This window comes from Cetorhinus maximus, chromosome 1, assembly GCF_964194155.1.
Source record: "Cetorhinus maximus chromosome 1, sCetMax3.hap1.1, whole genome shotgun sequence".
NCBI lineage: Eukaryota > Metazoa > Chordata > Chondrichthyes > Lamniformes > Cetorhinidae > Cetorhinus > Cetorhinus maximus.
In genome coordinates, this window is record NC_135879.1 from 29,946,103 (window position 1) to 29,958,182 (window position 12,080).

General features: G+C 43.1%; 1 protein-coding gene across 6 annotated transcripts in view; it reads right to left on the bottom strand.

The window, feature by feature from the left end:
- inpp4b (inositol polyphosphate-4-phosphatase type II B) overlaps positions 1-12,080 on the bottom strand; it is a 915,802-nt gene that overhangs the window by 401,924 nt on the left and 501,798 nt on the right. The window contains exon 1 of one of the 6 annotated variants that reach the window (XM_078539262.1): positions 3,746-3,940. The exons of the other annotated variants lie outside the window; for them this stretch is intronic. The gene's annotated coding sequence lies outside the window, so the exon portion shown is untranslated. Of the gene's footprint in view, positions 1-3,745; positions 3,941-12,080 lie in introns of those variants that run through there. 6 annotated transcript variants of the gene reach the window in all.

The following is a 12,080-nucleotide window of genomic DNA, read 5'->3' on the forward strand; positions in this document are numbered from 1 at the left end:
GCACCAATAAGCTCCACTGACTCACCTTGATCCCAGGGCCTCCTCCATGGTCGTTGGCCCAGGCCTCCTGCAGTCCCAGTAGTGGCCACTGCTCCCAGTGACACTGCTGGAAAGAGAAACTGATGGCCCTCTGTTTGACCAGCAGCTCTTGGGAGGTGGTAGGGAGGGTGCATGTGCAGAAGCCCCGTTGGTATTGAATTCTGCCAGAGCTTCTGAATATGGTCATGGAGCAGTTGCTCCCGCCCATTTAAATTGAGCCCATCATCTGCAAAGAGTTAACAGTATAAACAAAATATTTAAAGACTTGGAGGCTTTCCATGTTATCTCAGTTTACTTGACAACTTGATAAACCGATAAATATTATGATAACACTGGAAAGGATTTAGAAGTCAGGAGCAGCACCAGCGCTGTGATCACGCTAGAAAGTGGAATGCCTCCTTTGTCTGATCATCAAAATTGAAACCTAAGATCAAGCACCCCCAAAAATAAATATCAGGAGTCTGAATTGGACTGGTTACACCAGCCCAAATCACAGGAATGTTAATGAAAGATTATTTTAAATCAAGAGAGCCAAATATATTGAAGCAGAGGACCACATCCATTTGACACAATTAGTAAGTGGGCCTTATATGAAAGTAGCATTCGAAATTTCCCAAATGGCTCTCAAAGGTATAAACAAATGCATCCATATTTTGCAATCAGGGGCAAAGTGAGAGCATTGACCACTGGCCTTGAAGAAATCTTCCCATTGAGATATAATGACCTCAGAAGACAGCGCTCTCATCCAGGTCTAACGATCTCTGTGACGTGGATTTTCTCTTTCCTAACATTAATTTAAACCTAGTGTCAAGGGAATCTCCAGACATCCAGCAACAGTGATGTCATCAACCAGAGTGAGCACCAAATTGCATTGAAGAATTCTCACATGCAGCAAATTAAAAGCACTGGTTATCCTTTACGCTTCAATATAATTGCACAGAGATTGAAAGAAAAATTAGAAGATGCACATAGAATTAAGGTGGAAGCTGAAATATCATAAACAAACCGAAACTTAAAAATACATGCAAGTTTATGTCATGATGGAGAACTTTAACGTTCCACAAATATAAGATCAGTTTTTCAGGGCCAGAGAACTTATTCAATAATAATTATGAGCTTAGTACGCTGTTAAGGTGTAACTTTTTCAAGGGTTTTTACAGCAAGACTAATAGTGTAAAAGTGAAAACACTCATCAATTCAACAATTTCTTATTGGTTACAGTCTGCAGGAACCTCAGCATCACATCCAATGGAGACGTATAGAATCACAGACAGCATCTTCTGCATTTCCACATTTAAGTGCATACATGTGGACTCCAGAAGTCGCTGCTAGTTTCACAGGAATAATGGTGGCGAACTCTATCAATTATGTCGCAATCACTACCAACAAAATCTGGGCCAACATTTCCAAACTCACAGGACTAGGCTGTGCTAGGGAATTCAGACTTAGGGCGAAATAGTCCCAGATTTGCACTAAGTTCAGCAGCGGGAGGGAAATGGGACATTTTACCTGTCGGCCGCAATGGCAGGTTTTTGCACTGTATCGTCCCATTCCCTGCTCGTCCCCCCCTCATTAATAATGCATTCACGGGAAATATGCCAGGTCGCTGGCGGGTGACCTCAGTGCTTCCTTGTTCTGGGTGCCATATTTAAAGTGCACCAGAGCGCATGCCTACCCCATGTCTACAGACCAGGCTTGTGCCAAACGACAGATGGCCCCGAAAGCAAAGGTGACAGCAGCCCCCAAATCTCTGGATGCAGTGGAAGGTCGCCACGATGTTCTCTACTCTCGCTCTGGCCACAGGAGGTCCACCAGAGTCACCAATCCAGCCATGGAGGCAGTGGCAATGGCAGTCAGTGCCACTGGACAACAGAGGAGGTCCGCCATCCAGTGCAAGAAGAGGATGATTGCTCTCATCTATTCCACCAGGGTAAGTCAGCCACCTCATCACTCTCAACTCACACAAAAAGCCCTCACACATCCACAGGGATCTCACAACACTACTAACTCTCACACATGCCCCCACATCCCCATCAGGCTCATATCCTCTGGAGCTCATGTTCTCACGCCGTCCATGGCCTCGGTCACCACACAAACATTCCACACATCCTGATCATCTGCCATGGCATTTATCCTGCTCAAACTCTCTCCATCTGTTTTCATGCAGGAGGAGCTGGCTCAGAACAGAAGGGAGAGGTCCAAGACCAGGGGTGGAGTGGCCACATTAGGCCCCTCATACTCACTTTCAGGAGCGTGCCATCGCGCTGACTGGTGATGACGTGGACTGTGCCTGCCGCAATGGTGAGGTTGGCAGCGAATACCCACATGTGTAATGTTGTCTTTCAGCTTCATTGACAGGCTTCGTGAGTGCTCACGCTGCATCCCCCCTCCACATGAGCAGATCAGTTGTACACTGCCAGACCATGAGTGATACTGGAGGGAGAAGTGTCTTTATCAGGCCTCTCAGAACCTTGTGCAAGCACTTTCCCAGTCATGCGGAGCCTTCATCCATCACACTCATCCTACTTTTCAATGCTGCTGCTGGGGTTCTCTTTAAGTTGTCCAGCTGAGCTGACCTGCATCTGCGCCCACCCACTGATTGCATTCCTATGCAGCACTTGTGCCCGTCCAACGCGAGGCTCCACTCACTTTCAATTTTGAAAAGATAGTAGTGGTCCAGTTCATGAGCTCCAACCCCGTTCCCACTCCCCCAGTCACCCATGTCCTTTCTCCTATTACTTTAGATCCCCTGGTATAACCTCCGACCTCGCCACTGTAACCTTCCAGCCCAAACCCTTGCCTTTCCAGGATGTCCACGTGAACGTGCACATTCCCTACCTTCCTGAAAATCCTACCCCCATCCACATTGACCTCCTCCTTCCCATCCCCCCTTTGTCCGTGTTTACCTCCATGTCCCCACCACCCACCTTCTTCGTCCCTTTTACTGATACCTTCGCACCCTCCCACTGCCCCCTGTTACTCTAACCATCCCCTCCTACCACACCCACCCTGAGTTCGCTCCCCAGGAGGCAGTCATTGACTCCACAAACCCCTCCCTTGCACCTTCACCTGGACACTCCACACCCCCGCTAACATCCCCCTCCACCCTTATGCTTTCCTCCCGCCCACGGACACCTTCCCCCTCTTCAGGTACCCTTCTTCCCCCTCTCAACCTCAACCCTCTGACACCTTTGCATCATCACATGTTGCTTGGGAGAATTTAGTTGCCAAGAAATTAAGGCAGTGGTGACCTTAGGCGGTCGAAGCAGAACTATTTCCTGTGATAAGCAGGTAGCAATTCTTCAGACAGTAGTTGGCATATTTTCCCAACAGCATCTGGCAAAAGTACAGCTTTCTGAGGCAGTGACAGTCATAAAAACTTAATGACCTCTTAGTCTCCAGACCCTGGCAAGTCAATATTTGTAGGTAGGATATCTTCTATGATAGAGCCTTCTATTTATCTATCCTCTTTCATGTCCTTATCCTCCTCCTGTTATAACATAAATGTATAGGGTACGCAAATTGGCATTTTAGTACAGTGCAATATTTTGGAATTATGGAAGATACAGAATTTGGATAAATAAAACAATCTTTGTCAGAGCTTTATAATATTTTTGTCACTGTTTTATGTCTCAGGTACATATTTATATCCAGTTCACACATTTGTGGTTAGGTATTCTAATGTTATTCTATAATCCAGAAATACCTTGGTTCCTAGCGTTCCAGACTAGAGAGGTTAGAGTGCAGTAGGAGTGAAACTCCAGTTTCATTGTTCTCTTCTAGGCTTCCAAGGTTGAGTAGCAGGTCAGCAACATGAATCAGTTCATTAATTACTGTACCAATTCTAAATAGTTCCAGCAAGGTTAATTCAATACCTTGGTCCACTGTTCCAACACACCACAATCACTCTTCCTTGGCACCTTCCCGTACAAACATAATGCAAGAGAAAGAATCACTGAGCCTCGCCAAGCATTAGCAGACAGGCATGCAGCTGCTAAAACTAGTCTGTGCAATGTGTCTCACATCCTGGGGGGCAGGGAAATAACTGACGTCATGTTTTGTGTTCATTAAGGAAAACCACAAGCTCCCTTGATGTCTTATTACACTGTGTGGTGCTGTTCAGAGCCATAAAGTTCAGAAAAGTCAACATCAGAGTGCAGAGGTTCATTGCTCCAGACGAGGATTTCATTTTTGGTGATTTCTTATAAAATCAAGAATGGACAGCAGTCAAGTGGGCCACAAAGAGTCAGACTGCAGGAGCCAGCTTTAAACAAAATGGATTCAAAATGATGACAAAAGCTCTCATTCAAAATAGAGACAGATATCAGGGAGGAAAACATCACTTTTCAGCTACCCAGTTCTGCCACCAACTGCTCGGGCTACACAGCAATTGCTCTCAGACTGTGCAGTTACTGGTCTCAGACTGGCAGCTGCAGTGTCAGTGAACCCTCTGTTTTACTAAATCTAGGACATGTGATGGACTGGATCTGTTTTTTTTTAAAACAAAATAAATGTGCATAAGGTCATATAATGCATTAGTTGGTAAACACAGCATCCATCAGGACTCTCAGGTGTGAACACAATCCTTCATGATTGTGTTGCAAAGGGCAATGACACTTCATTCTTCCTTCAATAATGTAGATTAGTATGTATTATCAATAATATAGATTAAGTTGGTGGCTTATATACATGTGTCCAAGTAGCTCTATCTCCATCTTAGAGCTTTTGGAGAAGGAACAGCCTTCCTCTGTCCCATGTGAGAGTTGTAGGACCAAACTGAGAGGTAGATTTATGAAAGAAAGGGAAAACAGTAGCAGGGTGGGAGAGCTTCAACGTATCCTGACCTGTCGCAAATATGCGGAGAAGGCATGGGCAGCCTCTTGGTGAGGACTCCTCTTTTCCAAATTCTCTCACTGAAGAACTTGGCTTAAGCAATTGATGACAAAGTCTGGTGCATACCACTGGACCTGGAAATCTAGAACAAAGTGGCCAGCAAATTGAAAGCTGGATGAGTTTGGGTGACGCTGCAACTGCAGAGGCCACGCTCCCCAGGCACGTAGTTTATGCCTGTGACGTCACGTCCAGTGATGATCCAAGTAACTGTCTGCATCAAAAATGGCGCAGACCAAACTCAGCTGGAAAAACAGTGGCACCTTAAACTGGAAACTGCAAAAATGCTATACCCTCTTCATGAAAAGAATGACTCGTCTGTTTTAATAAAAATGGTAATATTGAAGTAGACGGAGTATCAGATAATTATTGCATGAAGTTGTGATAGATCCTGAGATAACCACTTCAAGGTGTAATACTCCAAAAAGCAGTGCCTTTCTCATTTGATGAGAAACTGGCAGGTATTTTGACAATTTAAATGGACAGTGTGCTTCTTTATTCTGTATCTAATCCATATTGCAACTTTTCTGAGGAGTATGTGTTGGGACAGCATACAGGGCAATTTCCTCTGTATTTAATCGATGTTGTAAGTGCAGGAGAGGGGTTACGAGGGCAGGGCGAGTGAGAGTTGGCAGGGGAAAGAGGGGCAACAAGGGCTTGGGAGAGGGGCAGAGAGTGCTCAGGCCAGTGTGGGGCTGGATGATGCAGGCACAAACCAGTACTGGCACCAGCTGGCAGCCACACACAAGTGATGTCAGCGATTGGAGAATGGTGTATATGCCGGCAGACACAACGTGGTCTGAGTGTGTGTGTGCAACTGTTTCCTGTGCAATTTCTTCCACCACACTGAAGGCAAATGGTGTGTCAGCCTTGGCTCAGCTGATAGTAGTCTCGTCTCAGGGCAAAACGTTCTGGGTCCAAGTCCTACTCCAGGACTTTAACTCAAAAATGAAGCCTGGCACTCAGTTCTGTACTGTCAGAGGTGCCTACTTTTGGATGTGACGTTAAACCGAGGTCCTGTCTTTCCAATCGGAAATCCTATGGCACTGCTTTGAAGAAGAGCAAGGAAGTTATCCCAGGTGTCATGGCTGATACTTACCCCGCAATCAACATCACAAAACCAGATTATCTGGTCATTGTCACATTGTTATTTATGGGAGTTTGTTGTGTGAAAATTGGCTGCCACATTTCCTACATTACAACAGTGACTACATTTCAAAAGTATTTCATTGTCTGTAAAGAGTTTTGTGTAGTAGTGAAAGGTGATGCATAAAAGCAGGGGTCTTTCTTCTCTTTTCAGATGTCCTTCTTACTGCTGATGAGGAAATTCTGAAACTTTGGGACAAGTTTCTGCAAGGAGTTGCCTGAAGACTGGAGATGACACTCATCAATTGAGGGCTGTGTGGCTACTATTATTCCACCATGGTTGGACTGCAGAGAAGCGAGTAATTTTTGCTCATGTTCTGCATCTCCAGCTGGTAAAACCACTAGTCGGTGAGACATGGTCTGTATCTTTGCTGTGGTCAGAGGATGGTTTTAATAGCACACACATTTTATATGTTGTGCTGCTCACCATATAATTCATTAAAAACTCTAGTACTTGCTGTCCACCTTACAGATGGCTATTCCCTTGGTAGTGAGACTAAGCAGGTCCTCTTTGGGTTGGAGGTGATCCCAAGATAATAAGCCTGGCTGTGGAATTTAAGACAGAATTAACCCTCTGTAGAAAACTTGTTATTTTGTTATGTGAGTTAGACAGGGAACTGTTGTTCGTTGATCAATCAGGCTGACAGACTAGTGGAAATTGGAGGGTTCCATGTGTTACTAAGGGATGGGATTCTTCCAAAACATTTCCAAATAACCTTGAAAGTCAATGCCCTAACTAGTATAAAGACCCTGCCGTGGCAAGCAGCACAGAATTTTCCAGTCCTCCCATGCTGATCAAGTTGTGTGGTTTTAGCTGGTTAAGTTCCATCAGAATCCCAATGCACACTTGAGGGTCCTTAAGACCGGGTTCTGCCAACCTAAGATCTCTGAACGTAAGTTAAGTGAGGTGTGTTTCTACAGAGAGAAAGTGTGAGCTCCATGTCAGCAAAACTACCTATGTGGATTTCCCTCACATGCCAGATGCTAAGCTCGGCAGGTTCCAACAAAGCCTTGTTTTCAAAAGACTCAAACTATCACATCAGAAGTAGAAGCCATGCTTACATGAATAAGTGTGCTATTTTTCAATTTGTCTAACTGTGGTGAAAGACTTGAATGGTGAATCAAAGTTCCTATTCAAATTGAATGCAGAAATTGCTAAAATAGGCCACATTTTTCAATGCTCTCCAATCTAACAAAGGAGGAAGAAATACTGCAAGCCAAGAAGGAGCAAGAAGCTCTTATTCTTTTCCTGACAAGTTTCTTTAAGGACGTTAAGTCATTAAAAACTCATTCCATCAGCAGGCCTAATAATTTAATGCTGATGGACCAGTTGTAAATTTATACATTGGAAGATGGTATTTAGATGAGATCAAGTCCTGGGTAAATTTCCGAGAAGCTTCAAAACGTAAGGATTAATTATCAGTCAAAACAAGGAGTATAACAGGATACACAGGTACAAAGACTTAATCATACTCAACGTTTTGCATCTAGAGCAAATAAAGCAATGCTTTTTCGTAGCATGTATTCAATCTGTCAAAATATAAAAAGAGCTATGTGGTTGCATTGTTAAGAACCAAGGTCAGTGACAGTTTTCAAATTATTACATTTTAAAGGAATTTCCCTCATTCGAGTATCTGTAACAAAACCATCCGTAGGTATTTCAGGCAAGCTTTTATTTAATCTCAATCTTTAGGTATAAATAACAACTTCCCCCTAACTCAATTAAAAATGACATCCACGCTTCACATTAGTGCTTACTGTCTGCAACCGCAGTCAAAACTCAAGTCAGTAAGTACCACTGACAAAACGTCAACTGCTTCTCGTCACATGCCTTATAGTGGTTTATTTCTGGCAGTTGAACAGCTACGAAGAATGACAATACATTGAGGAAGCCACAAGAATGTATGGAGCTTTGAAAACAGAAAGAAATGCACATTTTAAAAAAAAACCTTTTGATAAATATCACCAAATTTGGTCGGTGATCATTCCACTTTTTGTAGTGGGTGTCTGATTTTATTGATATCTTTTCATATTGCAGTTTCCAGTTCTTAAGTCAATTATTTTCACTTCTGATTCTGAGAAGCCTAAAATTCATTTACAAATACCATAATATTACAAGACGTATTTATTACCTTTCCAGTCTCACGAGCCACTACTTCCTTCCATGCCTGGTGCTTTACAAAAGAAGACAGGCTGTATTAATTGAGGGACCTCATTGTCAGCTTCTGCGTTCTGATGTTAGTGCTGGAACGCTTTCAGTGTGTAAGCAATTTTATGAAAGAATCTACTAGCACTCAACATATAAAGTATTTACCCCCAACTTCTTGGCACCTCTCTGTTTTCACTGAGATCACTGAAGAATGTAGCGAATCAGACTAACCACTTCTTAATTGGCACATGCCTCTCTGCTCATTGGTTGTTGCTCTAAAATGTAGGTGGTTGTGTAACCAAACCACTTAGAAATCCTCATCAGTTTGAATCCACTTCTTTGATTTGGATTGATTAGATATGAAACTGGTCCCCTGCTAGATACGTAAAGGAAAAGCTCTGTTGGTATTTTAAAATACTAAAGTAACATTTACCAGGAGTAATCACTTAATGATTATTTTAAAATTAACGGGAAGGAAAGTTCCTTTTTTCTTTTCAAAATATTCTTTCAATGCCAATCTGCAGCAAATGTGTTACTAATGTAGATTGGTTTGGTACGCATGGAAAAAAAAGGATCAAAGTTGGTACCAACAGAAACTGCCCACCTTGAGGTAAGTAGAGTGATTCCCTTCAGTAGGGTTGGTAACATTGCTTTGCCTTGGGGTCTAGATCAGCTTAATCATAAATAGTTTACTGCAAAATAATGGAGCTCCTCTCCATAACCGTTGGCCCAGATTTTGCTCTCAGCAGTGAACGAACTTGCCGTGCACTACACTGACAGCCCACAGAATTTTCACAAGCTTGTCAGTGGCAATTTCCATTAATCTGACATCTGTTCCTGCATAGCAATCTCTACAGGGCATCGATGGCATCTATGAACAGGGAAAGCAAGAGCAAGGTGCTTCACTCAGATTGAAGAATCCTCACTGAGTCACGTGGGGTGAAATTTTAATTTAGCATTGCTCTAAGTCACAGAATTCTTTTCTCACACTTTCTACTTTCTCTCCTTGCAAGAGAAAAGAGCACACAACTCCAAGGATAAACCAGGGGTGGTTCTCCAATGAAAGCCACTTGACGGCCACTGGCAATGTGTACCCACCTGGTTCACTTTGAAGGAGGTCTTGTTCTTGAAGGCTGCAGGTATCAGTGAGAGCCTCCCAATGAAAGCCCGAGCCTCTGAGGCACTGATGCTCAGATATGCCAAGAAAGCTGATCCTCTGCCTCTAGACTGTGTGTTGGGGTTATCATCTCCTTCAAGTTGGACCTGTATTCACCCCCTGTGCCTTGTAGAGGGGCATGTTGCTGAGTTGAAGGCTGCTAATGATGCCACTGGCATTGCTCCTGCTGCTTTAGGCGTTGGTGTTGCTACTCCTCATCTTCCTTGACAGAGGTCCAAGGTAGAACTGCATAAGTTGCTCCCATGCTGCAGTGAAAGCTGACTGCAGGTAAGATCAGGTCAAAGTGAACAAAGTTCAAGGTTGTTAAATGACTTGCAAAAAATTAGAAATCACCCATGGTGCAGTGAAACCAGGCTCTCAGGAGAAGTATTTTGAGCACAAGCTTTTCACATGGGCGCCCAGCAGCTGCGCAGTTACAATTTTTAAAGGCCTTCTAGCCTGTCAGTTTCTGTGATCAATGACTCCCCACTTTCCCCTCACATGTTGGCCCAGGCAAGTTCCCAGGCAGCTTGGGAAACCTGTGCACTAGCTGTTAAAGTCTGAAATCTGGGTTAAAGCCCCAATTAATCAATTACTTAAACATTTAAATGACCGACCAAACAGTTCCATGGGGTTTCCTGCTCACTGGGAACATAGCCCGGTAAAACCCAGAAGTGAATGGGAGCGTGTTGGGTATTCGACCCACTGACATTAACCCCCACCCACCCACCCACCCTGCCCACACACAAATCATCTCCTTCGGCAGTTAATGTTCTGTCCATGGAGTCTAAAGCAGGAGTATAAAACAGCATATATAAATTACTTTTAAATGATATACAGAAAGAAGAATAAAGATCGGGAAAGACAGTTAGGATTAAGGGAGAGAGGAAATGAGATAGAAAAAATTGAAAGAATTTTTTTTTAAAATCCCAACCCTTATTTTTTTTTCTGTGGGAATGAGACACCACATTTGTACATTTTTTTTTAGGACCAGAGAGGCTATTCAACAGTAATTATCACCTACCACACCATTAAAATCTCACTTACTCCTGAATGAATCAACCCCTACTTTTTTTTTGTAGCTGTTTTTAGTGGAGAACTAGTGGGAAAGTACAGAAAGTTCACGTCATTACAGTTATTTCAACACCATGTCTGTTGGCATGGACTAAAACAGCGTACCCTATACAGGAGTGGGGTATCTCTAACAGCAACTTCTGCATTTCCACATCAACCTGGAGATGCATACTGCAGAATTTGCTGCCAGATTTTGCTCCATTAAAAGTGCTAATTGTCTCACTGTTATCCTCATTTCAAGTTCTGGCCAAAGACTCATGAGGGTGTCTGCTGGGCAGCAAATTTGACTTCCCCCATTCCCCTTTCCACCTCCCCCACCCCACCCCCTACCTTTTACCATAACTTTTACAAATACATTGGGGCAGGACTTTGAACAGGATGTATTCTCCGTGCATTTTCTTTCTTCTTTAAAAATCTACTTTGCCTCATCTTTATTGAAGGTTTTTTTAAAAAGAATAATCAATTTGGAAAAGGCTAGGCTAGTTCGGCCTGTGCCACCTCTAGCAGTCCTGTTTACAGATCAGCAAGACCTGTAGAACAAAAGAGGCAGATATGATAATCAGTCTATCACTTCTGTCCTGTCCCTGCACCACATTCTACTAGGCAAATGGATTCACGCTGAATTTCTGACAAAGTGTTAAGCAAGTGTCTGTACACTCAAAATGTTAACAGGCTTGTTCTCACTACGGTTGCTTTCTAACCTGCTGAGTGTTTCCAGCATTTTCTGTTTCTGATTTCCAGCATCTGTAATCTTTTGTTTTTTGTCCATTCTGCAGCTGAATGCAAATATGCAAACTCCCTCAAATAGCCCCGACTGCAAAATGGTGAGTCTTGTGTGTTAGTGTAAATGTGCCTAAAGTTTATTTATTTTGTTTCTTCTCCTATTCCTCTCCTGAAAGCACTGACAGTTCTATGGGTACCTTGTGATACCTGGTTATAATTCAAGTGTGAACACTGACAGCAATAACAACAGGCTACTCATCCATAGGGGAGCGGAGAGGAGGGATTGCAGTCTGATGCTGTACTCAGCTGACACCATTCACATACACTTTAAAACAGGTTTTGCTGGATAGTGATCAGGAGCAGGATTCCTTCTCATTGTTACATTCTAAATCAGGAATACTGAAGCCAATTGCAGTACCACATCACAACAACAACTCACATTTATCTAGCCTTTAGCATTTATCCCAAGGCATGTCACAGGAGTGTTATGAGACTAAATTTGACACCGAGCCATATAAGAAGATATCAGAACAGGTGAGCGAAAGCTTGGCTAAAGAAGTAGGTTATAAAGAAAATCTTAAAAGGAGAAGAGAGAAATGTGGAGGTTTGGGGAGAGTATTCTGGAGCTTAGGACGTCAGGAACTGAAGACACAGGTGCCAATGGTGGAGCACAGAAAATCATGGATGCTCAAGAGGTTAGAATTGGAAGCACACAAATATCTCAGAGAACTGTGGGCTAGGTCACTAAACATACTGAGCCATCATTAGAAGTTTGAAAAATTAAAACAGTTCATTTTTAGTTTTTAATTTAGCGGGTTACTTGCAACAAAATGAGCAATTTTACATCGAACTACACTAATGCCTACTGTGGATTAATTGGCTAATACCCAATACAATGTTCAT